At 38.3% G+C, this 27,878-nt stretch overlaps 1 protein-coding gene across 2 annotated transcripts in view; it reads left to right on the top strand.

Moving 5' to 3' along the window:
- Positions 1–27,878, top strand: part of LOC139952139 (protein RD3-like) — a 63,809-nt gene that overhangs the window by 17,614 nt on the left and 18,317 nt on the right. For both annotated transcript variants that reach the window (XM_071951120.1, XM_071951129.1), the window contains exon 2: positions 304–387. The gene's annotated coding sequence lies outside the window, so the exon portion shown is untranslated. The remainder of the gene's footprint in view (positions 1–303; positions 388–27,878) is intronic.

Genomic DNA, 27,878 nt, shown 5'->3' with positions numbered 1-27,878 from the left:
AAATATTTTTTTATTTAAAATAGCACCCTCTAGCGGCGAAAAAACTATACGAATATCCGGTTAATTTCGGATAGCTGGCCAGCGGTATCCAAATACCAAAATTTCACTGTTAGCATCTACAATGTATGAAAGGGAAATCGTACAGTAAGCACGAAATCGGCCGCTAATTAGCTCTATAAAATTGGGCCAAGAGCTTGAGTCCGATGCTCTTAACTGCTCAGCCACGGCGCACCAAGATGCTTCCTTGAACAAGAGTCCTAATTAGATTGGTTTTACATTCACAAGTTATTTCTCTGTTTTCAGGCCTTGTTAAGACAGTGTGTGGAGATGGTGCAAGATCTACTTAACTACAAACCACCGGAGCAAGATCAACAAGATCCCAAAACGGTAAGACATCTCTCAATTATAAATACTACAGGTTTTCTCGGTCAAATTCGACAACTCAGCAGTCAATTTCATTTTCGTGCGTTTGAATTAAAGCTGTTCTGCCTCTCCAGTTGTTACTGCGTTTCAAATTCAGAATTCGGTCATTCAATTTCGTTTTGAGTCGAGTCGATTTCCTTGAGCACTCTGTTCAATTTAGCGTATCGTCATTCTTTTTCGTGACACACACGCCTCAAGAAGCGTCTGCGAATTTGAATGCTGCTTTGATGAATTGTTAAATTGAATGACTATTTTATTATGTCGAATGATGCAACTATACATTTGACTAATCATAAAACGAAATTGAATGACCCTTTTCAAATGCATTCAATTTCGCGCGAAGTAGAATAGCTTGGAAGTAAAATTGGCTGCTCATTTTCCGAAATTAACCGAGAAAACCTATATTAATATTAAATAGTTCTTATATACATGTACCGCATTTTACAATAACCAAATCATTGCCCTGCCCCGGTCATTGGGCCATTCTTTGGTCTTTCTCAGTTCCCTGGGGAGTATACAGCCCTGAGCTGCACCTGCATGCGTTCCAAAGGTTTTTTCATACACATTATTGACCTGAATCCTCATAGGTACCCATTTATACCTCTCAGTGACCGTGATTCGAACCCACACTCCAATAACTTACACATCAGAACTTGAATATGATGTTCTATAACTTCTAAACGACTCAGCCATGACACTCGATTTACCGGATCTTATTAAATTTTCGCCATCACTGGATCGTTCAAAACTTCCCTCGAGACTCAGTTAACCCGTTAGAGAAAATTTTTTTCAGTTTAATCATCATAAAAAACCCAAACATTGCCAATCTTGTTTAATTGTTTTTATAAATTTGACCAGCAAGAATGTCCACAGAAAAAGAACAAAACATACAATTTATTTTTGTGCTTAGAAATTGAAACATAACAGTTGTATGCAGAGTAAGATAGTATGAACGCCAGACTGACTGTGTAAAGGTCGAGTCACGCTGCAGGATAACAAAAACTATAACGATCATAACGAAAAGAGAACGCATTCTATTGGTTGAATTGCTCCACGTAGAATATGCATACGCTCATTCAACCAATAGAATGCGTTCTCTTTGCGTCGTGATAATTATCAATTTCGTTATCGCTGCAGTGTAACTCGGCCTTTATCCATTTCAAATGAATTGTTTTTACCGTTCATTTTTGTAACAAGACGTGAATTTCCATTATTTAGTGTTTAAGAAACGAATTTCCATTTTTAGTGTTTAAGAAACATATCTCAATATCTGAAGATAGTATTATAAGATGATGTTTACGCATTCAAACCGAGGGTGTGAGATGACATAAATTTGGATCTATAGTATCTTAAAATTGCCTGGTTAGGTGAAATCGTTTACTACCTCAGCTGTTATTATAACGCCATGTAATCGTCAAATTCCATCTTTCGCTTTCTTGTCTCATTGTGCATCTTGTCGAGGCATTGATGCGTTGCTAAGCAACGGAGGGGCTACGAACAGTAGTTTGATTCATCAAAAGAGCAAATCAGTAAATCAGTAACTACTGAGAAAGCAAAATGACAATGAGGTCCCTGCTCTTGAAAGATTTGCAATCTGGACTGAGACACGTTTCCAGTCAACGGCCGACTTAAAGGCACTGGACACTATTGGTATGTCAAAGACCAGTCTTTACAGTTAATGTATCTCAACATGCATAAAATAACAAACGTAAAAATTTGAGCTCAATTGGTCGTCGAAGTTGTGAGATATTAATGAAAGAAAAAAACACCCTTGTGCACCATGGTCACACGAAGTTGTGTGCTTTCACATGCTTGATTTCAAATTCGTGGAAAATTACTTCTTTCTCGAAAACTACGTCACTTCAGAGGGAGCTGTTTCTCACAATGTTTTTTGAATATCAACCTCTCCCCATTACTCGTAATCAAGAAAGGTTTTATGCTAATAATTATTTTGAGTAATAACCAACAGTGTCCACTGCCTTTAAAGGCATTGGATACTTTTGGTCTTCGACGACCAATTGAGTTCAAATTTTCACAGGTTTGTTATTTTGTGCATATGTTGGGATACACCAAGTGAGAAGACTGGTCTATGACAATTACCGACGGTGTCCAGTGTCTTTAAAGGCACTGGACACTACTTGTAATGCCAAATACCAGTATTCTCACTCGGGTGTCCTGATTCACTCAACAACCAAAACCTTAATTTTATAATTGGATAAAGTTTCTTGGTGCAGAATGCCCTGTCTTATTACAGGGAATTCTTTTAATCGCATTGACAAGACACTACTTTCATCTGGTCAGTGAAGAATTAGATTATTGGGATCTGTGGTTTAATGGCATGGACACTTTAGGTTATTGTCAAAGACCAGTATTCTCACTTGGTGTATCCCACGATAATTTTTTTGCATAAAATAACAAATCTGTTACAATTTAAGCTCAATTGATCATCAAAATCACAAGAGAATAGTCAAAAGAAAAACACCATTGTTACACTAATTTGTGTGCTTTCAGATGCCTAAAAAAGGTTTCAAGCCTGACGTCTTTTGATATTTGAGTGAGAAAAAAACTCTTTCTCAAAAACTAGGTTACTTCAGAGGGAGTGGTTTCTCACAATGTGTTATACTATCAACACTACAGCTCTCCATTGTTCATTACCAAGTAAGTTTTTATGCTAACAATTATTTTGAGTGTCCAGTGCCTTTAAGAGACACGACCATGTGAATGATTGACGCCAGCTCACCAATCATTGCCTCTATCGCATTGTACCATCTTACTGTCCGCAGAATGCATCTCTATAAGGTTAGAAGAAGACAGTTTGAGTTTGTCTGGTCCGTATACAAGCAGTTGTCATTATTGCGTGTCGGGAAAACAGTTTCAGTTGGAGAAGTCCTTCTTGTTAAACTGTGCGTGAGTGACGCCAGTTCGCAAATCATTGGCTCTGTTGTATTGTACTGAGTTACAGTTTGCTGAATGCCTCAACGGTTTGCAGAAGACAGTTTGAGTTTGTCTGGTCCGTATACAAGCAGTTGTCATTATTACGTGTCGAGAAAACAGTTTCAGTTGAAGAACTCCTTCTTGTTAAACTTTGCATGAGTGACGCCAGTTCGCAAATCATTGGCTCTGTCGTATTGTACTGACTTACAGTTTGCTGAATGCATCTCTAGAAGGTTTGCAGAAGACAGTTTGAATTTGTCTGCTCTCTATGATACATGCAGTTGTCATTATTACGTGCTTGGAAACAGTTTGAGAACATCTTCTTTTTTAAATGGTGTCCATCTAACTACTCTGTGATACTCTTAGTCTCAAGGTAAGGCTTAAAATACATTTAAATTCAGTTCATTTGGCTTTGTTTGTTTTGTCTGTTTATTTTATTTTATGTTATTTCCATGGGAGAAGGCTTAGTCTCATTATTTGGGTTGGAAAACAGTTTTCGTACGAGAACTCCTTCTTTTTTTAAATGGTGTCCCTCTAACTACTTAGTCAAAACTCATTCTTCATTCTGGCATCTGCTGTAGGGAAGGTAAGGCTTGAAATATATGCGTATATTCAGTTTCTTTTGTCTTATTTTGTTTGTCTTTTTTTTATTATTTCCATTGGAGAAGGCTCGGTCTTCTGCTTTAGTGTTTGTCCAATGTTCAAAGAGAAGGTTGCGCGACGAAGAACAAACTTGTAGCGAATTGGTTGCTGGAGCCTGTGGCTTGAAATACTTTTATATTTAGTTCTTTTTGTCTCAATTTGTTTGCCTGCTTAACTTATTTCCATTGGAGAAGGCTCGGTCTCCTGCTTAGGTGTCTGTCTGATGCTCGAAGAGAAGGTTGCGTGAGGGAGAACGTATTTTGCAAATTGGTTGCTGGAGCCTGTGGCTTGAAATACTTTTATATTTAGTTCTTTTTGTCTTAGTTTGTTTGCCCGTTTATTTTATGTCCATTGGAGAAGGCTCGGTCTACTGCTTTAGTGTTTGTCTGATGCTCGAAGAGAAGGTTGCGTGAGGAAGAACAGGTTGCGAATTGATTGCTGAAGCCTGTGGCTTTATGTTCATTTTGTCTTTTTTAAAGGTTTTTTGTTATTGTTAATTTTATTTCCAAGGCTCGGTCTCCTGCTTTAGTGTTTGTCCGATGTTCGAAGAGAAGGTTGCGAGAGCAAGAACAAACTTGTAGGTTGCGAATTGGTTGCTGAAGTCTGTCACTGATGTTTACTTGTTCTTTTACCATTAGTGTCTTGAAGATATACAGCAAGACAGATCATGAAGAATAAAGAACATTATCTTTGTATTTTTTGCCTCTGCCACTTTCAAAAGTTTATTAAAATGCAGTTGGGTTTTTTTCATTTAAAATTGATGATGACTTGAGTAAGCAAGTCGAAACTCCCTCCGCGATAGTAAAGTTAATTACGAGAAGTCCCCTCGATCCACTGTAGTAGTAGTAGTCCCAGCCAATTTCTACCTTCCACCCAGGTAGAAGTTAATAATAAAGCAGGACAGCGCTTTTCAGAACTGAGAAGTCTCTCGAATTCCATAAATATACTCTGCTGTAGTAGAATATGAGGCAAGAATGTTCCCCAAGAAACAAAATCTACCAAGCAGAAACACCTGGGGTGCGTTTTGGTGGTCGTAACCAATAACTGTTTTGGTCATTGGCCAGTACTTACAGATGCTTTGTCAGATTTTTTGCCGATTTGACCCAAAAATTACTTTGATTGGGGTCGAGAAAGTTACAAGCTTTCATTTGAGCCATTGCTAGAAAAAAAGTCCGCCAATTATTAGTAGCAGTGAAATAAAGTGCTCAAAATTAGTTTTTGTCGGGATCCAATGGGCAACTCAACCGAAACAGTTATTGGTTCTGATCGCCAAAACGCAACCATAGTGTTACCGCAAACCAAATATATATTAAAACGGTTAGTTACTCAAATGTTGAGCTCTTTTAATAAAACGTGCTTAAAGTTGTTGACTTTGGGATATTGCAGTAATGTGTCCAGCGTTAACGTACCTCTTCATTTCTTGTCACATGTTGTGTGTTTAATTTACCATCTTTACACTGCGTGTTTGGACTTTGCCCCTTGCAGACTCTAGGACTTCGGTTGGATTTTAATTTCCGACCAAGGCTTTCTGCTTTTAAGACATGGTGCCCCATTTAAAGGGAAAGTATACTTTGGTTGTTGGAACCGTTTGTTTATTTAATCCTATATAAATATGGACAAAACTGACCTGTGAAAGTTTCCTTTCAAGGGATTGTAAAATATATTGTTTGGTAATTGGAACCTACTGTTTGTTTCAATCCTATATAGTAGTAGATATAAAAATTTCTATTTAAAAGGTGGTTGCATTTTTAAAAGAAATTGCCAAAATTCTCTAGCGATTACATTGTCAATGCAGGAAGAGTAATTCTGAAACGGAATACACACATTGTCAATGCAGGAAGAGTAATTCCTAAATGGAATACACACATTGTCAATGCAGGATGCGTAATTCCTAAATGGAATACACACATTGTCAATGCAGGAAGAGTAATTCCTAAATGGAATACACACATTGTCAATGCAGGAAGAGTAATTCCTAAATGGAATACACACATTGTCAATGCAGGAAGAGTAATTCCTAAATGGAATACACACATTGTCAATGCAGGAAGAGTAATTCTGAAACGGAATACACACATTGTCAATGCAGGAAGAGTAATTCCTAAATGGAATACACACATTGTCAATGCAGGATGCGTAATTCCTAAATGGAATACACACATTGTCAATGCAGGATGAGTAATTCCTAAATGGAATACACACATTGTCAATGCAGGAAGAGTAATTCCTAAATGGAATACACACATTGTCAATGCAGGAAGAGTAATTCCTAAATGGAATACACACATTGTCAATGCAGGAAGAGTAATTCCTAAATGGAATACACACATTGTCAATGCAGGAAGAGTAATTCCTAAATGGAATACACACATTGTCAATGCAGGAAGAGTAATTCCTAAATGGAATACACACATTGTCAATGCAGGAAGAGTAATTCCTAAATGGAATACACACATTGTCAATGCAGGAAGAGTAATTCCTAAATGGAATACACACATTGTCAATGCAGGAAGAGTAATTCCTAAATGGAATACACACATTGTCAATGCAGGAAGAGTAATTCCTAAATGGAATACACACATTGTCAATGCAGGAAGAGTAATTCCTAAATGGAATACACACATTGTCAATGCAGGAAGAGTAATTCCTAAATGGAATACACAATCTGAAAGACGTTACTGTCAGTAATGCTTTCCAGATTCAAATTTTGGACCATAAAAACTGATATATTTGTCCATAACCACATTCTTCAAAGTGAAATGATCGGTTTTGAATATTGAGGTCTTGGTGTCGGTTTTGGACATCAAAGTCTCAGTCTCGGACATTCCAGTCTCTGACAGGGAGGTCTCGGGCTGGAACATTGAGGTGTCGGTTTCGGTCCTAGACATTGAAGTCTTGGACGGGGAGGTCTAGGTCTCATTCTCAGACTTTGAGGTTTTAGTCTTGGTTTCTGTCTCAGACTTTGAGGTCTTGGACGTTGAGGTCTTGGTCTTGGTTTTGAAACTTTGAAGTCTCTTGTCTTGGACATTGCAGTCTCTGACAGGGAGGTCTCGGGCTGGAACACTGAGCTGTCGGTTTTGGTCCTAGACATTGAAGTTTTGGACGGGGAGGTCTAGGTCTCATTCTCAGACTTTGAGGTTGTAGTCGTGGTTTCTGTCTCAGACTTTGAAGTCTCGGACGTTGAGGTCTTGGTCTCAGTTTTGAAACTTTAAAGTCTCTTGTCTCGGACATTGCAGTCTCTGACAGGGAGGTCTGGGTCTCGAACATTGAGGTGTCGCTTTCGGTCTTGAACTTAAAAGTCTTGGTCCTGGACAGTGGGGTATCGGTTTCAAATATTAAGGTGTTGGTCTTGGTCTCTGACATTGAGGTTTTGGTCTCAGTTTTTGGGCATTTAAGTACGGTCTTGGACATATTGCAGTTCAGACAGGGAGGTTTCCGTTACAGTCTCAGACATTAATGTAACCGTCTCATATATTGAGGTCTTGGTCTTGGTTTTGGATATTGAAGTCTCGGTCTTGGACATTGGGATCTCTGACAGGGGGTCTTGGTCTCAAACATTGAGCTGTCGGTTTTCGGTCTCAGACATCAAGGTCTTCGGTCTAGGTCTTGGAAATTGTGGTCTTGATCTAGCTCTCATTGAAGTCTCTGTCTTGGTCTTGGTAATTGTGGTCTTGATCTAGCTCTCATTGAAGTCTCTGTCTTGGTCTTGGAAATTGTGGTCTTGATCTAGCTCTCATTGAAGTCTCTGTCTTGATCTTGGTAATTGAGGACTATATCTAGCTTCTGGACATTAAAGTCTTGGAAGGGGGGGGGGTGGTCATAGACTCTCAGACACCAAGTTCTTGGTCTTTGTTTCTGTCTCGGATATCAAGGTAATGCAGGGTCTCGGACATTGATGTCTGGGTCTAGGTTTTGGATATTAAGATCTTGGGCTTGGACATTGAAGTGTCGGACATTGTGGCGTCAGTCTCGATTTGAGTTTCAGACATTGAAGTCTGGTCTCGAACATTGAAGTCTTAGTCTCTGCAACCCTTATTATACTCCTCACATTATTACACACACTTCTCTCCCATTGTGTTTTTAATTAACCCATCATAAAGCAACTCTCCATTAAGCTCCTGAGTAAACAGAGCTGTCACTTTTCATTGTACGTCTACTCTCTCATGAAGCCTTTGCCTTTAAAGACACTTGACACTATTAGTATTACATGTAGTAATTGTCAAAGACCAGTCTTCTCACTTAGTGATCCCAAAATGCATAAAATAACAAACCTGTGAAAATTTGAACTCAATTGGTTGTCAAAGTTGCGAGATAATAATGAAACAAAAAAACACTCTTGTCACACAAAGTTGTGTGCATTTAGATGCTTGATTTCGATACCTCAAATTCTAAATCTGAGGTGTCGAAATCAAATTGGTGGAAAACCACATTAACTACATTACTTCAGAGGGAGCCGTTTCTCACAATGTTTTATACTATCAACCTCTCCCAATTACTCGCTACCAAGAAAGGTTTTATGCTAATAATTATTTTGAATAGTTACCAATGGTGTCTGCTGCCTTTAAGTTTACCATCACAATGGAAATGGCGTAAATTGCAACCTTATGTTGACAAGCTTCAGATTGCTTTTATACACTGATTGATGAATGCTATGGCTGTATATTAACATCGACACGCAATATGTATTGTAGAACTTCATGTAGGCTTTCAGTAATCAGTGGTGCTGCCGTAAACAATCTTAAGAAGGAACTGGGAAATACATTTCTACGTTCAGCAGGTGTGGGGGTGGGGCTTAGGGATGGGTGCCCAAATCTTTATGGACTGTATAGGAGGTAACCCCGTTTCAACACAAGGAGTAGGTGGCAATGTGTCCCCCTGGTGGCAGTTGATTTGGGTCCAGAATTAAGTGTAGCCCTCACCTTGAAGTAGCCATCCAGCGCCCTTGTAATTTAAGGCGATCACTCTCAAGGTAAAACAAAAGTAGTTTGCAAGGTACCTTAGGACTCTTTTCAAAGACTCTACTCTGACCAACAGAGTGTGGGTTCGAAAACCACAGCCGTGACACTTGTTTCCTTTGAAAGCAAAACACTAAAACCATTGCTTCGTCCTTCGGATGGGACATAAAGCCGTTTGTGTAACGCATTTAAAAGAACCCAGTGGACTTTTCGAAAAGCTGGCTGTGGCTGCTGACCGGCCGTAGCACCTTGTAAACCCCCCCTTTAAGGTGCTACATATTTGAGTCTCAGAATTTATAACTTTCAACAACCTCTTTTTCTGTATAAATGTATTTACTTAGCGCCTTGAGTACCTTGTTGGTAGATACATGCGCTATATAAGACTTCAAATTTATTATTATTATTACATACATGTAAGGAGTGAAGATGTTATTTCTACTATTGCAAGGAGAAAGAAACGTTTCGGTAGACACTAAATTGATCTGTTCAAGGAAGAAAAGAAGACTCGGCCTTGAAAGAGAGCCAGTTGGTTTGTTTTTACTAGAATGCTTGAGTTGTCATCAATGAAAGGAACGTGTTTGTTGTTTCAGGATGTTCGTTTTGTTTTTGAAGGGTTACGACAATTGTAATTGTAACCGACTTTTGTCTGTTAGGAAAAAGTGTGGATACTTTATTGAGATTTTTTGGTTTGTGATAAAAGCAAAGGAATGCCCAAGGAAACTTGCTGTGTGTGTTTGGGGGGGGGGGGGAGGTAAACATTTTGAAATTTACTTTTAAGGCAGTGGACATTATTGGTAATTACTCAAAATAATTATTGGCATGAAACCTCTCTTTTGGTGACGAGTAATGGGGAGAGGTTGACGGTATAAAACATTGTGAGAAACGGCTCCCTCTGAAGTGACATAGTTTTCGAGAAAGATGTAATTTTCCACAAATTTGATTTCGAGACCTCACATTTAGAATTTGAGGTCTCGAAATCAACCATCTAAATGCACACGACTTCGTGCGACAAGGGTGTTTTTTTCTTTCGTTATTATCTCGCAGCTTCGACGACCAATTGAGCTCAAATTGTCACAGGTTTGTTAGTTTATGCATATGTTGAGAGGCCACTGCGTGAATTGGTACCCTCTAAGTGCAATCAGAGAGTTTTCAGTTCACTCCTGAACTCTGATGATATTAAACCACAACAGCTTGGAATTTGAACTTTTGACTGGCGCAGAAATTCCAATTTGAAATGTACAGTCTCAGAATGTGTTTTCACTGTCCAAAGATGCCTGGCTTAAAATTTTGCTCCCAAAGAGCATAAAATAAAATCACATTTTGACCTTTTTTAAAACAGAGTTAGAGGCGTGTGTTTTTTTATTTTAAAGAGCATAAAATAAAAACACATTTTGACCATTTTACTATTGTGCAAAGTTAATGACTTGTGTTTCTTTGAAAGAGCATGAAATAAAAACACTTTTTTACCATTTTAGTGCGAAGTAAGAGACATGTTTTTTTTTTTTTAAACAGCATGAAATAAAAACACATGTTGACCACTTAAAGCCATTATACACTTTCTGTAAACAGTATTGTCCAAGTCCCACATTTTGTGTATCACAACTTATATACAAAATAACAAACCTGTGAAAAATTAGGCTCAATCGGTCATCGGAGTCGGGAGAAAATATCGGGAAAACCCACTCTTGTTTCCACACGTTTCGTCGTGTCATGACATGTGTTTAAAATAAATCCCTAATTCTCGCTATCTAGAAATGATATTGTGTTAATGTTTTCTCAAAAAGTAAAGCATTTTGTGGAACAATATTTCAAGAGAAGTCTTTCACCATTACCTTCTTTGAACCCTGTTAGTTATTTGTAAATCTGTGAGCTTATTTTTTTTTGTCTGTACCGAAAGTGTATAATGGCTTTAAAGGCAGTGGACATTGGTAATAACTCAAAATAATTATTAGCATGAAACCTTACTTGGTGATGAGTAATGGGGAGAGGTTGGTAATATATAAAACATTGTGAGAAACGGCTCCCTCTGAAGTGAGATAGTTTTCGAGAAAGAAGTAATTTTCCGAGACCTCAGATTTAAAATTTTAGGTCTCCAAATCAACCATCTTAAAGCACACAACTTTCATTATTATTTTGCAACTTCGCCGACCAATTGATCTCAAATTTTCACAGGGTTGTTGTTTTATGCATATATACTTTAAAATACACCAAGTGCGAAGACTGGTCTTTGACAATTAACCAACAGTATCCAGTGTCTTTAAATGCGAAGTTAGAGACTTGTGTTTTCCTTTCATGAGGACTCAATTTATTGGAAAGTGAAGTTGTCCTTGGAGCTCGTCTTTAACGTCTCCAGAGAGAGAGAGAAAGAGGGGGGGGGGCAGGGGGAGAGGGATAATTCAGACCTTGCCCATCAAGAGTGGAGTTCAAGACGTACTTCATTCTGCATCATACGTGTCATGAGCTCTTAAGGCCAAATAATAAACAAAACACGTTTAGCGTCACAGCCCTTGAAGTTTGTTCTTAAAGGGTCTGGCTACTTTTTATAGGACACAAAGCACAATGTCCACAGATTTATGTTAACCTCACACCGCTTGAAGACTATGATAATATAAAGCTTTCCTTAAAATATTAATTTCGGAGGTGAAAAAAAAAAATGTCATCTTTAAAATTAGGCAAGCCGTTTAAATATTTAAAAAATGTCTCGCTGCCCATTTTTGAAAAAAAATTTAATAAATAAAAATCCTTTTTTTTTTTAAGGCGGGATGACAAACATGTTTTTCTTTTTATTTGGCTAAGACACTAAGATGTTGTGATAACAATGCAGCGACAAAGACAACAAACAGGATTTTCTATGTATTAGATTTGGTCGTCTTGCATTGTACCACGCCGGTTGATAAAAATCAATCTCAGTAATTCCTCTATAATCCTTCGTGTAAGTTCAGGGTCGAATAAGTATTCCCTGCGGGATTCTGATGGGCGCGTAAATATTGACTTTAAAAAAAACAACCTTGGTCTTAATAATAATAATAATAATAATAATAATAATAATAACAAAGTTTTATAGAGCGCACATATCCACAAAAGTGCTAAGAAAACTCAAACAAAAATCACAATGAACAGATTAAATACAAAAGAACGGATCTATCGACATGAGGTGTGTGTTGAGAGATGTTTCAAAAGAGTGAATAGAAGTGGATGTTTTGATGTGAAGAGGTAGTTGATTCCAGAGATGTGGTGCTGCAACAGAAAAAGATCTGTACCCCCAGGTGCAATTAGACTTGATTTCTTGAAGAAGATATCTGTTTGCAGAACGAAGGTTGCGAGATGGTTTGTAGATGTTGAGCATGTCTAGGATGTAAGCAGATGCTTGCACATTTAGAGATTTGAAAACAATGAGCAAGAGTTTATAGATGATTCTAGAAGATACATGTATTGGGAGCCAGTGAACATTTTAAAGAATAGGTTTTATATGAGAGTATTTTGTTGTTAAGGTGACCACACGAGCAGCAGTGTTTTGTATGCATTGAAGGCGGGATAGCTGAACATCTGGAAGCCCAAGGATTTTATTTGATTCGAAATGATTTAAAATTAAAAATGTATTCCCGGCCAGAGGCCAATCTAAAACACTTGATCATGCATACATATTTAAACCTTTAAATACAAAAACATAATGTTTCTACTGTCAAGGAATGTTTCTACTGTTTTATGTAGACTGTCTTTACTAATAACAAACAATATTAAACCATTCTCCTTAAGACGAGCAGAGTATACTTTTTTCAAAACGTCAAAACCACATCGGCTCTTTTCAGAGCCAACACTCCCAACAAAATAGATTAAATTTTTTTAAACCTTGGTCCTGAAAATATTCAAATTGTAAAGCGGTAATGTCCAGGAATGTTTCTACTATGAAATTACATTTGTCATCTGTCATTTAATAAGAAGAACAATTGATATGCAATTCATTCAAACTATAATCCTGAAGACGAGCAGAGTAAATTTTTCTAAACGCTGCAACCACGTCAGCTCTTTCATGAGCCAACACTACCACAAAAGATATATTGAATACATGGTTGTACCCCCAAGTCTATGTACTTAAAAGCAGTGGACACTATTGGTAATTACTAAAAATAATTCTTAGCACAAAACCTTTTTGGTAACGAGTAATGGGGGTAGGATGATAGTATAAAACATTGTGAGAAACGGCTCCCTCTGAAGTGACATAGTTTTTGAGAAAGAAGTTATTTTCTAAGAATTTGATTTTGAGACCTCGGATTTAGAATTTGGGGTCTCGAAATCAATCATCTTAAACGCACACTTCGTATGACAAGGGTGTTTTTTCTTTCATTATTATCTCAAAACTTCAACGACCAATTTAGCTAAAATTTTCAAATTTTTGTTATTTTATGCATATGTTGAGGTACACCAAGTGGGAAGACTGGTCTTTGACAATTACCAAAAGTGTCCAGGGTCTTTAACGTTAGTTCTTCTAGTACTTTATTTTTAAAGCAACAAAATCCCCCTAAAAAGATTCAAAACAGATCAAACTGTATAAATGCTTTACATTATAAAATGTACAACAAAAAGCCAATAAACATGCAGATAAATAAAAAACAACCAAAAACAGAAGGAGGAATTTAATGAACACCTTTTAGGCAAAGTCCCCCTTTTGTTTTTCTAACTGATGGATTTTTCTCGGATTCACCGAATATCCAAAGTGAATTTGTCCTCTCAGGAAAAATAATTTGTAATAGGAGAATCTGAGAAGCGTAACTGTCCAGTAATGTTTCTCAGATTCAAATATTCCAGTGATAAAAACTGAGGTCTTTTTCCAGAACTACAATACCTCAAAGTGAAATGTTTCTCAAAATGTTTTGTGCTATCAAACGCGGCTGTAGTTCTAACTAAAAGTTTTTACTGCCATTATGATTACCAAATGAAACCTTCCCTTTAAAGACACTTGACACCTTTGGTAATTGGAGTAATTACCAATAGTGTCCACTACCTTTAAGCGTGATTACCAAACATACACCTTCCCTTTAAGAATGAGATTTTAAAGACAATTACAACCGCATGCATTGATGATTTAGATGGGATGTAAACATAAATCAAGTCTCAAAGCTTTCTAGACTAGGATGTGACATTCTGTTTATTTGATCGGCCGGGAGCTGTCCACACAATTCTCAGTGTTTTGTTTATTGCCGCAGTGCAGAGTTTGAATGATTAGTCGTCCAATCGGTGCGTTATATATCACTTACCTAACCGTCTTGGATCTCCTCATCCTTGAAACCTGTCGTATTTAATAAGCAATGTGTCCACGTACGCCTTCCAGGCTTGTGTCTCATTTGAAATTTTCTTAAATCATGTCTGGTAATTGTTTTAAAGTCACCTGGAAATAGAATTTTTTTTTCTTTCAAACATAAGAGTACATGCTTACGAACAATAAAACAATTTTTTTAGTATTTGTTTGTCACGATTTATATGTTTAAAAAATATATAAAGTTGTTTGGGGGCTGACTCCGCCTACCCCTTTTGTGACGTCAATCGAGGCAGACTTTGCCTGCAATACGTATGGTAAACACACGTGCAAAGTACATGTACATCCAAGTAGTGAGTTGGTACATTTCAAAAAGTGTTTTTCTGCATTCATCAGCAATACACCTGGTCGGCATTGCCGGGGGAAAAAAATTGAAACGTACAAACTCATGACTTGGTCCGTACATGTACTTTGCAATTGTGTTTACTCTACGCATTACAGGCAAAGTCTGCCTCGATTGACGTCACGAACAGCGCCCTCTCGGGTCGGGGTCTACTCTTAAATTTGTAAATAACATAAGAACTGATATTTTAAAACCTTAGTTAACTGTTAATTCACATTCCACTCATCAAAACACATATATTAGTGACAAAAGCTTTATTTTGAAAAAATACCACTTCCAGGTGACTTTAATAATATTAACTACTGACGATGACTAGAGCAAGCTTGTTGAAATGTTGAGACCAATTAAGAATTCACTTTGCGGTATTGAAGTTAATAATGATCCTCTAGAAGCTAAAGTAGTAGTACCAGCCGATTTTATTCCTTCCGTCCAGGTAGTAGTTAAGAAGCAGGACAGTTCTTTTCTTTTCAGAACTGAGAAGTCTCTCGAAATCAGAAAATCCGCAGTAGTATACAAATATGACATGGTTTGAGGGTAACTAGTCGATATAGCTCCCCGAGGTATTGGAAGTTGACAAACTAGTTCATGAGGCAAAACCAATACCGAGGGGCGCTAATATCGACTAGTCACCCGAAATAAACCATGTTATATTTGTTTTACTATACTTCATACAAATTCAGTTATCGGAACATGAGTTTGGAGCAAGGGAAAATGACGACTGTGAAATAAAATGGTCATGATAAGTTTCATGTGTTGGATGTTGTTGTTCATGCGTGTATACAAAACAGTACCACGATCGTAAAGCGCAGGACAAGTAGAATAGTGTCTGGGCTGACCGGTCGCACAATGGTTATGCACATGACAGGTAGAATAGCTCCCGGGCTGCCAGGGCGCTAGTCTACTTGTTTTGCGCATTTTCCATGTGCGTGATTACTTGCGTGCGCGCTTGGTAAATAGAGAGAAAAAAAAGCACCTGGCACGTGATGATGAATGGACCAGTGAGAACTCGACTCTCGGTCATGAATATGTATGAGTTATAGAAATAGAATATATAGCAAGACAGTTCTCTAAAGAACAAGGTCTATCTTGCAAGTAGACACACATCATGGTGCTACCCCAAACCAAATATATATTGATACCTCACCACGCAACGCCTCAATTGAAGCTCATGGCGCGAAACGAAATACAAACTAGAAAGAAAACAAATATAGCAACATTTCAAAACAGAGCATATTAACAACTGTCAATACAAAAAATTCTGGTGCGATCATGTCTATTCAGGAAGAACATTGTGCATTGGATTACACAATCTGAGAAATCTTACTGTCAGTAATGCTTCTCAGATTCAAATTCTTGGGTGGATAAAAAGTAATATCTTTTTTTGCATAACCACAGTACTTCAAAGTGAAAAGTTTTTGATAATACATTACACTATCCAAAGCTGATGTACTTCTTACCAAGTAACTTAAGTCATTACCAAAGGTATGTCAGACTCTTTTCCGTGGAATTACATGAAGGCCACCTCCGTTTCCCCTGGTCTTGGCCTCGGTGCCCCTTCAAAAGTGCCCTTTGCAAAATGAAACTTGCCTTGCCCTTTTTAAAGATGAATTTCAGGCCTGCCTGCCTTCTATGTTATCACATCTCAGAAGACAACGCTGCTTTAAACTTTTCTCGTTCATTGATTACGGATCGTACAGGGACGTGTAAGTTCCGTCTTCAACAGTAATTACATCCGAAGAATTACAACATTCTTTCCACCCCAACCCCACTGTCAAGAGACCTTGTTTTTCTCACATCAGTCGTGGATAACATAGCGGGAACGAATCAATAGCGAAGAAGCTCGATGGAAAAGCAGCTTGAATAATGAATACACATTGCACTTCATTCATTCTCGATCTTCCTGTTTTGGAATATCCAGCGTAATTTTAATCTTCATTGATGATGCATTAGGTTCCCGGGTGTATAGATCGACAGCAGCCTTGCACATTTGAATGTTTGTTGACTTTTTAAAGCTCTCTGATATTGGGAATTCTTCCCCAAATCGAGGGCGGAAAAATTGCATTCCTTGGCGACAACTCGGCAGTTTTAATAATAATTATAATAAGGGAATCAATGTGTGGTGAAGAGGTTTTCAACTAGTGGTTTAATCCCAACAAGGCCTGGTTCTTTAAATTTTACCAAGACAAAGTCGAGGTAAATTATCAAGAACCAGTCCTCGGCGGTTTTAAACCGGTAGTTGAAAACCGATTCAACACACTTTGATTCCCATTCATAAATACCTTTTCGGTCAAAAAACATCAACACTTTTGGTCAAAAAGTAAAATAAATGCAAAAATTATAATTGTTTAATGATTTCTTTAAACACAACACCCCTCCAGCTATAAAATGGTAACGCCCTCCGCCGCCCTCGGGTGAACAACTCCTTGAAAAGGGAATGCTGTGTGCGCCGTGCGTATCGCGTGATGTGGCACAACTGTCCGGGCCGTTGCTCTCGACCAATAGGAATGAAGAAACTGTTGTATAAGCACAGGTGCTGTCATGCCCATGTTTTAACACTTTTTATCGGTCATAAACAAAGGTTTATACACACCCATGTGACGCGCTCTCCACCAATAGGAATAGGAATAGGTATTTATGAATAAGCATTTATATAACACCCCACAAAGATCAGAGTGCTTTACAATTTACATACAAACAAACGGTGCAATGACAAAGATACAAATAACAGTACAAGCAAAAAACAAAATGGCCGGATTAAACAAATCAATGAGTTTTGAGTCTATTTTTGAACAGCTCCAGTGTGTCGGATTCCCGGATGTTACGGAGAAGGGAATTCCAGAGCCGGGGAGCAGCGGCTTGAAAAGCATGATCTCCCGTGCATGACCTGGTTTTGTCCAATGATGAGCGGGTGGCATAGACGGATGTGTTGAACGAAATGAGTTCCTGGTGATATGAAGGTGCTATAGAGTTGATACATTTGTATACAATGACAAGAATTTAGTCTTTTGTTTACTGGAATATAATTTTTAATATAGATAAGGGAAGGAGGTCGGTCTTCTATTTATACAAAAAGAACTGAGCATTCCACCGTTTTACTAAGTCATTGTTGATATTTTTTCTTTGGTCTACACTTTGCCTAGCTGCATACATGTACATACATACAACTATATATTTATAAAGTGCCTTTACATCAAGATCAAGGCGCTGAAAAGAGCGATACCAATGGAACTATAAATACAACAAATTACATCTGATACAAGTGAGTTTTGAGAGATTTTTTTTACAATGGCAAAAAGTTACGATTTCTACTGTGTTCTCGGAGGTTGTTCCATATTCGCGGAGCAATAAAGAAGAAAGTCCAGTTGTGTGCAGATGAGAGCGTTCTGATGGTTAGGTGTTCGGTTAGGCGTGTGTTGTCAGAAGCTGATCATAAGCTTGAACGTGGTGGTTGGTAGAGAGCAAGGCATGACGATAGGTAGCACGGTGCTATTCCTAGGAGATGTTTAAAGACACTGGACACTATTGGTAAATGTCAAAGACCAGTGTTCTCACTTGGTGTATCTCAACATATGCATAAAATAACAAACCTGTGAAAATTTTAGCTCTAAATCAGTCATCGAAGTTGCAAGGTGACAATGAAAGAAGAAACACCCTTGTCACACAAAGTTGTGCGCTTTCGGATACTTTATTTAGAGACCTCAAATTCTAAATCTGAGGTTTCGAAATGAAATTCGATGAAAATTACTTCTTTCTCATAAACTACTTCACTTCAGAGGGAACCGTTTCTCACAATGTTTTTTACTATCGACCTCCCCCCATTACTTGTTACCCAGTAAGGTTGCTCATTTGGTAGAGTACCATCACATTAAAGGGAAGGTACACGTTTGGTAATTACTCAAAACAAATATTAACTTAAAAACTGACTTGGTAACGAGCATTGGAGAGCTGTTGATAGTATAAAACATTGTGAGAAACGGCTCCCTCTGAAGTAGCATAGATTCTGAAATAAAGGTAAATTCTCACTAAAATAATAAAAGACTTACTAGCTAGAAGTTTATTCCTATCTGAAAGCTCACAAATTCGTCCAACAAGGGTGTTTATTCTTTCATCATTTTCTACCAACTCCGATGACCAATTGACCTCAAATTTTCACAGGTTTGTTTGTTTATGCATATGTTGAGATACACCAGTGAGAACACTGGTCTTTGACAATTACCAATAGTGTACCTTTCCTTTAATTTGGCTGATGCAGACCTCAAGTTCGTCTCTAGTAAATTTGTCTTTGTTTAACCCAAAATAAATTTAAAATTCACTTTAGTCAGTTTCCCTTTCCGTTTTTTTATTTGATAATAGTGTAAATAATAGTGTGTTCTTCCTGCATGGACATAATTGCTCCGGAAAAACGCGACCACCTTTTGAAATGAATTTTTCACAATTTGGGTGTTTATTGTATACATCTATTGAATAGGATTAATACAATCAAATGATAAAATATAAAAAAACGAAGATATAGTTTGCCTTTAAGCAGCTCTAGCTCTATGAAATCGACCATAGATTGTAGCTAATAAATGACAATGAATTTGTAGAGTATTGCCATAAAATTGGTTGTCAAGCTATCCCCCTCCGCACGTCTTCTGTTTCAAATCTCTTGAGACTCTTGTAAAACACAGGTGTTAACGGAAACGGAAACGGAAATTAGTTTTCTGGGTTGATCCATTTTAATGATTTGCATCTTCCCCCTGTAGGCACTGTGTCTCTTGCTGTGTCTATTTGCAGGGATGCCAGTTTTCCAGCTACTGCCGGAATTCAGGTTTTTCCAAATTTACCCCAATTGTATTTTTACGTTTTGAAATTTGTGATATATAAAAACAGAAAATTCAAGACTAAAATCAGACTATGCCTGCCTTTTTTGCAAGGGAGGGGGGGGGGTCAGATTTTTTTTTCTTTATGTTTTATTAAAAAAGTGCTGTTATGTTTTTTATATTTTTTCTTGGTCTGAGGGAGGGGGGGCGGTGACCCCTTTCCTTCAAAAAAAAATTTCAGGCTCTGAAGGAAAGAGCCACTGGCATCCCTGTTATTTGGAAGTAATGCCTCTCTGTAAAGAAGATGACTGTTAAAGAAATGAACAGCATTGGTTAATGCCCCATGCAGGGATGTGATTTCTGCAGAGTAACTAAACTCAAGCTCTGGGGCCGATTTCAGAAAGATCTAAAATTGATCGTAACTGCAAATCAATCGCAGTTGTGATGTCACAATACAAATCACTATGGTGATACTGAAAATTTGTCTTGCGATGAATTTGATTGCTTTGTGAAATCGGCCCCTGGTGTTTAAGTGTTGCACTTGTGTCCTTGAGCAGCCATAAGGTTTACCATCATTGCTTTGTCTTTCGAAAAGGACAGTTGGTGTCCTTTGGATTGGACATAAAGGTTGACCTATTTGAATGATTTGCGTTTTCGTCTGTTGGCGCTGTTTCTCTGGCAGTGTCTATTGGAGAGTATTTTGGTCAATTCGCTGTAGTTTGGACCATGCAGGGATGTGATTTCAGCAGAGTAACTAACCTCAAGCTCTGGTGTTTGAGTGTTGCACTTGTGTCCTTGAGCAGCAATAAGGTTTACCATCATTGCTTTGTCTTTCGAATTGGACATTTGGTGTCCTTCGGATTGGACATAAAGGTTGACCCATTTGAATGATTTGATTTTTGTCTGTTGGCGCTGTTTCTCTGGCAGTGTCTATCGGAGAGTATTTTGGTCAACTCGCTGTAGTTTGGACCATGCAGGGGTGTGATTTCTACAGAGAACTGGACTCAAGCTCTGGTGTTTCTAATCAGCAGAGTGCGGGTACGAGTCTCGTTTGTGGCACTTGTGACAATTACCAAAGGTCTCCAGTGTCTTTAAACACTTATTCATAAATACCACAGACAGTTTCGATATTCCTATTTGTGGAGAGCGCGTCACGTGGAGGTGTTTAAACGGTTCATAAAGACACAGCTGAAGCTGTTTAAGACCGGCTGGCTTCACGTGTTAGGCCCGCACGTTAATGTACACCAATTTAAACTACGTGGAACCCATTTCATCTATAGCTATTAGTAACATCGCGTAATATATGTGAACACAACATTTTTGCAAAATTTTGTGAAAATTTGCAAACTTTGAAAAATGTGTAAAAGAAACCGTGTCTATTTTGTGAACATATTTCACTGTTTAACATAAGGGCATTTTTGAATGGGTAAAAAGAGTAGTGACTTATTCTTAGACGGCCATTAAAAACCTTGCAGGGTCGTGTCCAAGCGATAAAGGCCCGAGCCAAAGCCATGACCCTGCCGGTTTTAATCGACCGTTTCAGAACTCGACGCCTACTCTTTTATTCCCTTAATATTATATGCCCAATCATTCATCTACCCTGACGATTTTGAGCTTGATGAATTGTATGTTTACGACAAAAGCGACAAATCTCGTCACAGCAATTTGGAGTCTTTATTCAAGCACAATCGTTCTCTGATCATTCTTTGTAAGACAATCTTGGTGGGAGGAGTGATACGTTTCATTTTTCAGAGGAAAACGTAAAACATTCAGGGGAAAGGTGGTTGCAATCTTGCCGTTAGTAAGGTTTATTGTACGTAGGAATGAATCATGAGATATTTTTAGGCTATTTTCTTTAAAAGGCAGTTGACACTATTGGTAATTACTCAAAATAATTATTAGCTTAAAACCTGACTTTGTTACGAGTAATGGGAGAGGTTGATAGTATAAAACATTGTGAGAAACGGCTCCCTCTGAAGTGCGATAGTTTTCCAGAAAGAAGTAATTTTCCTCTTAATTGATTTCGAGACGTCAGATTTAGAGTTTGAGGTCTCGAAATCAACTATCTAAACGCACACAACTTCGTGTAACAAGGGTATTTTTTCTTTCATTATTTTCTCGCAACTTCGACGACCGATTGTGCTCAAATTTTCACAGGTTTGTTATTTTATGCATATGTTGGAGACACCAGTGAGAAGACTGGTCTTTGTCAACTACCAATAGTGTCCAGTGTCTTTAATGTAAAACAACTTCAACTACTGGTAAATACAACAAATTAGGTGTTGTCCACATACTTATTTATCTCTTCAGGAGTTTATTTTTAAGATTCAATGTTCGAAAAATGTATTAAATGCTGTAGTTAAAGTCATGGAAATTTGTCTTCGCTTTGTATAAGGAGTAAAAGCATAAAAACAATAGACACACAAGAATAAGTAGTCAAAACTTTGCAGAAATGTATTTAAGAAAGAGTGAAGGGCACATAAAAAATACAACAAATATAGAAAGAACTGTTGGTGTCAACTCGACAGTTCAATTAGTATGCTCTTATCGTCTTCTGGAGAAAGCTGGACTCAGAAGCTATTAAAAAGCTTACCTTAAATAGGCAGAACGGAATCCTTGAATCCTTCAACATTATCCTCTTTCGGTTACAAGGTAAACTCGTTCATGTGTGTTGAGTTGTGTTGTAGCCTCTGACCGGGTGGAAACATCAGGCTCTAAACTTATTTTGCATTTTTTAGCATTATGAAGGCAAAATATATCTTTGGTTTTTTCAACCGTTCGGTTGTTCTAATCCTTTAAGAACAACGATGTACACAATAAAGCAAACGTCATTTCAAAATGTGGTCACGTTTTTTATTGGCAAAAATCCGGAGCAGTTCTAGTCTTTTTTGTCGGCAGTTTCTCTCACCTTAATAGACCTTTATCATGCTGCCTCCATCTTGGCCATACTCCTCGTATCAAACAACAATAATCCATGCTAATAATCTTCTTGCCATTAGGAACCAGACTATTTTGTACTTCTAGCCTCAGTTTGGTAATATCAATGAGAGAAGTTCAAGATGGCAGCACCGTAATAAAGGTCTATAATGTGGTAAGCAGTGCCATGAAAGTGGGCTGACAAAAAACTAAACACTGAAAAATGTGCTTAGCAGAAACAGGTGGTAATAAAAGATGCATGCATTGTAAGTAGGTCGTTATTGCTTAGTGACTGATCGCACACAGTGTACATGTAGAATACTCATTAATTGTGAAGTATTCTGTCCTTGTGATGAATGTAGAGTAATTATGCACTAAGTAGAACATGTACAGTAGGTGAGGCTTGATACAATAAAGAGACTTGGTCCAACAGAGGCCATTCAACAAAGGGTGCTCACTATTAGCAGAGAATTAGAATTAAATGTAGCAGAAAATTAGTACTGTATTCCCAGTGCCCGGTAGCTAGAGGCAGTTTTGGATATGCATATTTTGTTAGGTGTTCAAGCAACAGCCCGAACAACTCTTTGAAATTGTTTGTGTTTTTTTTTTTTTTTTTTTAATTATTCTTCTCCGAGTCCATTGTCTGCACTAAAAGTTCACATGCTAAAATTGTCACCTTAGTTTGTATTTGTGAATTATTCATTTTTGGAGCATTATCAAGGGTTCCAACAGCCGGTGTGGACGTTTTTATAAAAGTCATCAATAAAAACTTAATAACCCCACACTCTGCTGATCAAACACCAGAGCTTGAATCCGGTGCTCTTAACTGCTCGGCCAGGACACGCCAAATGTATATTATTCTTAACGCTCTTAGTAGAGCCAAAACGAGAAGAGCGAAGACAAGGAAGGAAGTTTCAGTTTTATATATGGGAGGAAAACCCCAGAGAAAACCGAGGCAGTCGGGTAGAGACTGGAAACCCAATCCACATAGTGCCCCCAGTGAGATTCGAACGGGGGTCACAGAGGTGGAAGGTGAGGCCACAAATCCTATAACTGCATTTAATTACTGGGCAATCTTGGTGGTCTAGTTGGTAAGACATCTGCTCTAGAATGGCAAAGGTTGTTGGCTCAAATCCCACCAGAGTAAAATGCATGTAAATTTGTTGTGGGAAAGTAATGAGTAATACACACAGGGGTAATGCCAAATAATACTTGTTATCCCTGATGTAAAGTTAACATTTATTACACTGTATACGGTCTAGTTATAAATGAATTCTTCTTCTTCTTCACTTTTCCATCGTACGCTGTGTATGAGTGTACACCAATACACAGGCTTGTATGCATGGTATGCAAGAGCAAGGGCACCTAGGCATATTGGTGAAGTACACCCTGTGAGGAAATTGTAAATTTCTACTGCAGTTTTTCAAGGGCACCAAGGCAATCATAAGGGGGCATTAAGGCATCGCTTTCGTTGGCTCCATGAAGTATCGGGCCTGAAAACATTATGTTGCTGCAGCAACTTGCATGTAGAATGTGTACGGTTGAATGTCTCCAAAAAGCGTAGCTTGTTGATTGGAGACACCATCTTACTCTCTCTTTAGTCCATTAGGGCGACTGCCATCCCGTGGTGGTCCAAGAAACAAACTCCCTCCATCCTCTCAGTCCAGAGCTGTTGTCGTTAGCTCATGTATGCTACTTCTTTTAAGTACAATACAAGAAAGGCATTGAAAGTTGTTAGTCGATCTAGCTTTCGATTTTCCTCTTCCAGCGCGACCAGCAACAAATGATTTTCAAGATTTTCCCGTCTCTCCTTGTAGGCCATTAACAAATAAAACAAAACAACAGTTGCGATTTCAAAAGCAATAAAAAAGGCATTAGCAACTAAGAGAGACAAGTAACTCAATTACAAACACAAGACTGTTTTGTAAGGTTTTAATTAATTTGTGTTCGTTAGCGGCGAAGGAACATTGCTCCATGTAAATAATTACTTTCTAGTTAAGTCTTTCATTTGAAAACAGATTTAGGAGGCTCGATGTGTGGGAAGAATGGAACCAATTGAACCATGACCAATCTTCCGTGGTTTATCTTAAGAGCCTGTGACATTTGTAATGTCTTATTTTTTTCTTTACTATAACAGTTGGGGGTCATCTAACTTTTCTCCTGTGATGTAAGTTTCACAAGGGAATATGGCTGAGCGGCTAAGAGTACTGGACTCGAACCCTGGTGTTTCTGATCAGCAGAGTGTGGGTTTGAGCTCTGGTCCTGGCACTTGTGTCCTTTTAAAAGCAAGACACCCTATTCACACCCTATTTGAATTTATGTACATTATGTGTTAAAGTCTACATGTAGGTAGCTCCTTGCTTAAGTTTAAAACTTGCACGCTTAAAGCCATTATACACTTTCGGTACAAAAACAAAAACAATAGTTCACAGATTTACAAATAATTTACAGGGTTTACAGAAGGTAATGGTGAAAGACTTCTCTTGAAATATTGTTCCATGAAATGCTTTACTTTTCGAGAAAACATTAAAACAATTATCAATTCTCGTTGTCGAGAATTACGTATTTATTATAAACACATGTCATGCCACTGCGAAACGCGCGGAAACAGGAGTGGGTTTTCCCTGTTATTTTCTCCCGACTCCGATGACCGATTGAGCCTAAATTTTCACAGGTTTGTTATTTTGTTATATCAGTTGTGATACACGAAGTGTGGGCCTTTGGACAATACTGTTTACCTAAAGTGTCCAATGGCTTTTCAGTCTAATGTAAATTTTGAGCCCTGATATGTGGGGGGAATATTTTTTTTTTTTTACCATTGGTCTTTAATTTGGTTTTTTTTCTGAGGTTACAGAGTAATGCATGATCCATTGTATTGTCGAGTGTTTAACATCCTCCATTCCTAAAAGTCCAATCCGCAAAGGAATTCTCGTCGGCCGACCGTCAGATTGCCATGATTTGACAGATGATTTGATACACGTTACCATGGTAACGATGCAGAATTGGTTGCAGGAGTTGAGGACAATGCATTGAATACTACTAGAGCCATTATTAGAGCAAGCTTGTTGGTAGTTAGATTTGACTGAATAAGGACAAAGATATAAATATAAAACGACATTGGGGAGAGATACATTTGCGCTAATTACATTTTGTACTTATTGCACATTTACTGTATTGTTACCGAAGTGGTCTTTTGAGCATTTGTAGGAATGGTGAAAATGGAGGATTATTGGTAATGCACACCTTGGAATTGCATTCCCAAATAGGTATTACAATCCTAAAGACCCTGGACACTATTGGTAATTGTCAAAGACCAGTCTTCTCACTTGGTGTATCTCAACATTATGCATAAAATAACAAACCTGTGAAAATTTGAGCTCAATCAGTCGTCAAACTTGTGAGATAATAATGAAAGAAAAAAACACCCTTGTAACACAAAGTTTTGTGCTTTCAGATGCTTGAGTTCGAGACCTCAAGTTTTTAATCGGACGTCATGAAATCAAATTCGTGGAAAATTACTTCTTTTTTTGAAAACTTCATTACTTCAGAAGGAGCCGTTTCTCACAACTAGTGGTTTAATCCCAACGAGGCCTGGTTCTTGATAATTTTACCGAGAAGAACCAGGCCTCGGCGGGTTTAAACCACTAGTTGAAAACTGATTCAACACACTTTTATTCCCATTCATAAATACCTTTTTGGTCAAAAACATCACTTTTTGGTCAAAAAGTAAAATAAATGCAAAAATTATAATTGTTCAATGATTTCTTTCAACACAACACCCCTCCAGCTATGAAATGGTAAAGCCCACCGCCACCTTCAGGTTAACAACTCCTTATAAGGGAATGCTGTGCGCGACTAATAGGAATGAAGCAACTGTCTTAAAAGAACAGGTGCAAAGTCGCGTGTCACACCCATGAATTAACACTTTTTACTGGTCATAAACAAAGGTTTATACTCACTCACGTAACGCGCTCTCCACCAATAGGAATAGCGAAACTGTGTGAGGTATTTATGAATTTAAAATTGTGTCCGCAACTATTTTGTCAGCTCTACCAATTCTGTCCAATACCTTTCAAATTGAAAGTTTATTGAAACATAGCAGAAACATTTCTTGTTCATAGGACAAGTTAAAGGAACATGTTGCCTTTGATCGGTCGAGTTGGTCTTTGAAAAGCGTTCTAACCGTTTGTTATGAAATGCATATGGTTAGAAAGATGTTGTGAAAGTAGAATACAATGATCTACACAAATATGCCTCGAAATTGCGTGGTTTTTCTTTTTACCTTGTCCACTAACACGGTCGGCGATTTATGGGAGTCAACCATAAATGGCCGACCGTGATAGTTAGTGACAACAAGGAAAACCATGCAATTTTGAGTGATACTTTTGACCGGAGTATTTCAAGGGCAGTGACCAGGGGGCATGGAGGCAATTGCTTTTGATGCCCACCGTGAAGAATTCGCCCTGCAAGGCATTTTCTCCTTGGTAAAGGGCACCCACCCTATGAGAAGTGTAAATTTCTACTGGCTATTTCCAGGGCATGGAGGCAATCGCCTACATTGCCTCCTGAAGTGTCAGGCCTGCAAGGCATTTTGTGGAAGTGTCGTGGCCGAGGGGTTAAGAGCACCGAATTCAAACTCTGGTGTTTCTGATCAGCAGAGTGTGGGTTCGAATCCCCAGCCGTGACACTGTGTCCTTGAGCAAGAGACTTAACCACTGCTTCGTCCTTCGGATGGGACGTAAAGCTGTTGGTCCCATGTGTTGTGTAACGCATGTAAAAGAACCCAGTGCACTTATCTAAAAGAGAAGGGGTTCGCCCCGGTGTTCCTGGTTGTGGCTGCTTAATGCGCCGTAGCACCTTGTAAACCCTTATAAGGTGCTAAATAATTGGGTCTCAGAATTCATCCCTGCAATAACCTAGCTTTCTGAAAGTTTGTATATACTCAGCGCCTTGAGTACCTTGTTTGGTAGATACGTGCGCTATATAAGACTTCTATATTATTATTATTATTATCCTTGGTATAGGGCACCCTGCGACTGAAGAAATTGTAAATTTCTGCTGAAGCATTTCAAGGGCATGAAGGGAATCAATGACCAGGGGGCGTGGAGGCAATCGCCTTTGTTCCCTCCATGTATCAGGCCTGGAAAGGAACAGTCGAATGTCATTTGAGACGGTCGCGTATTCGGAATAAGAGAAGGTGCTCGGTGAATGTAATTAGCGAAGTAGCTTTTCAACAAAATTAAAAAATCGCAAAGTGTCTCAGTCGCTAGATTCAGGACAGTCTGTCAGTCCAAACACTCATCTCTGAAAGTCGAGCAGCACACCGGGCATCAAGATTTTAATTGATAGGTGACGATTTTGTTACCCAAGACGCAACTCGAAGGGCAAGAGGGACTTATGCTCGGGCAGGATTGCATCACTGGAGAGAGGAGCGCTGATGGATGATTTGCGTGACATTTTCAGCTGGGTACAAAACCGGAAGTTAGTAAGCGTCGACGCTTGTTACTGACAAGGATCTTCCTCTGTGAGAGATGAGTTCCATAGACAGT

This window comes from Asterias amurensis, chromosome 2, assembly GCF_032118995.1.
Source record: "Asterias amurensis chromosome 2, ASM3211899v1".
In the NCBI taxonomy this organism is placed as follows: domain Eukaryota; kingdom Metazoa; phylum Echinodermata; class Asteroidea; order Forcipulatida; family Asteriidae; genus Asterias; species Asterias amurensis.
The sequence above is the reverse complement of the archived record's forward strand: the minus strand, read 5'-3'. Positions and strand labels throughout refer to the sequence as shown.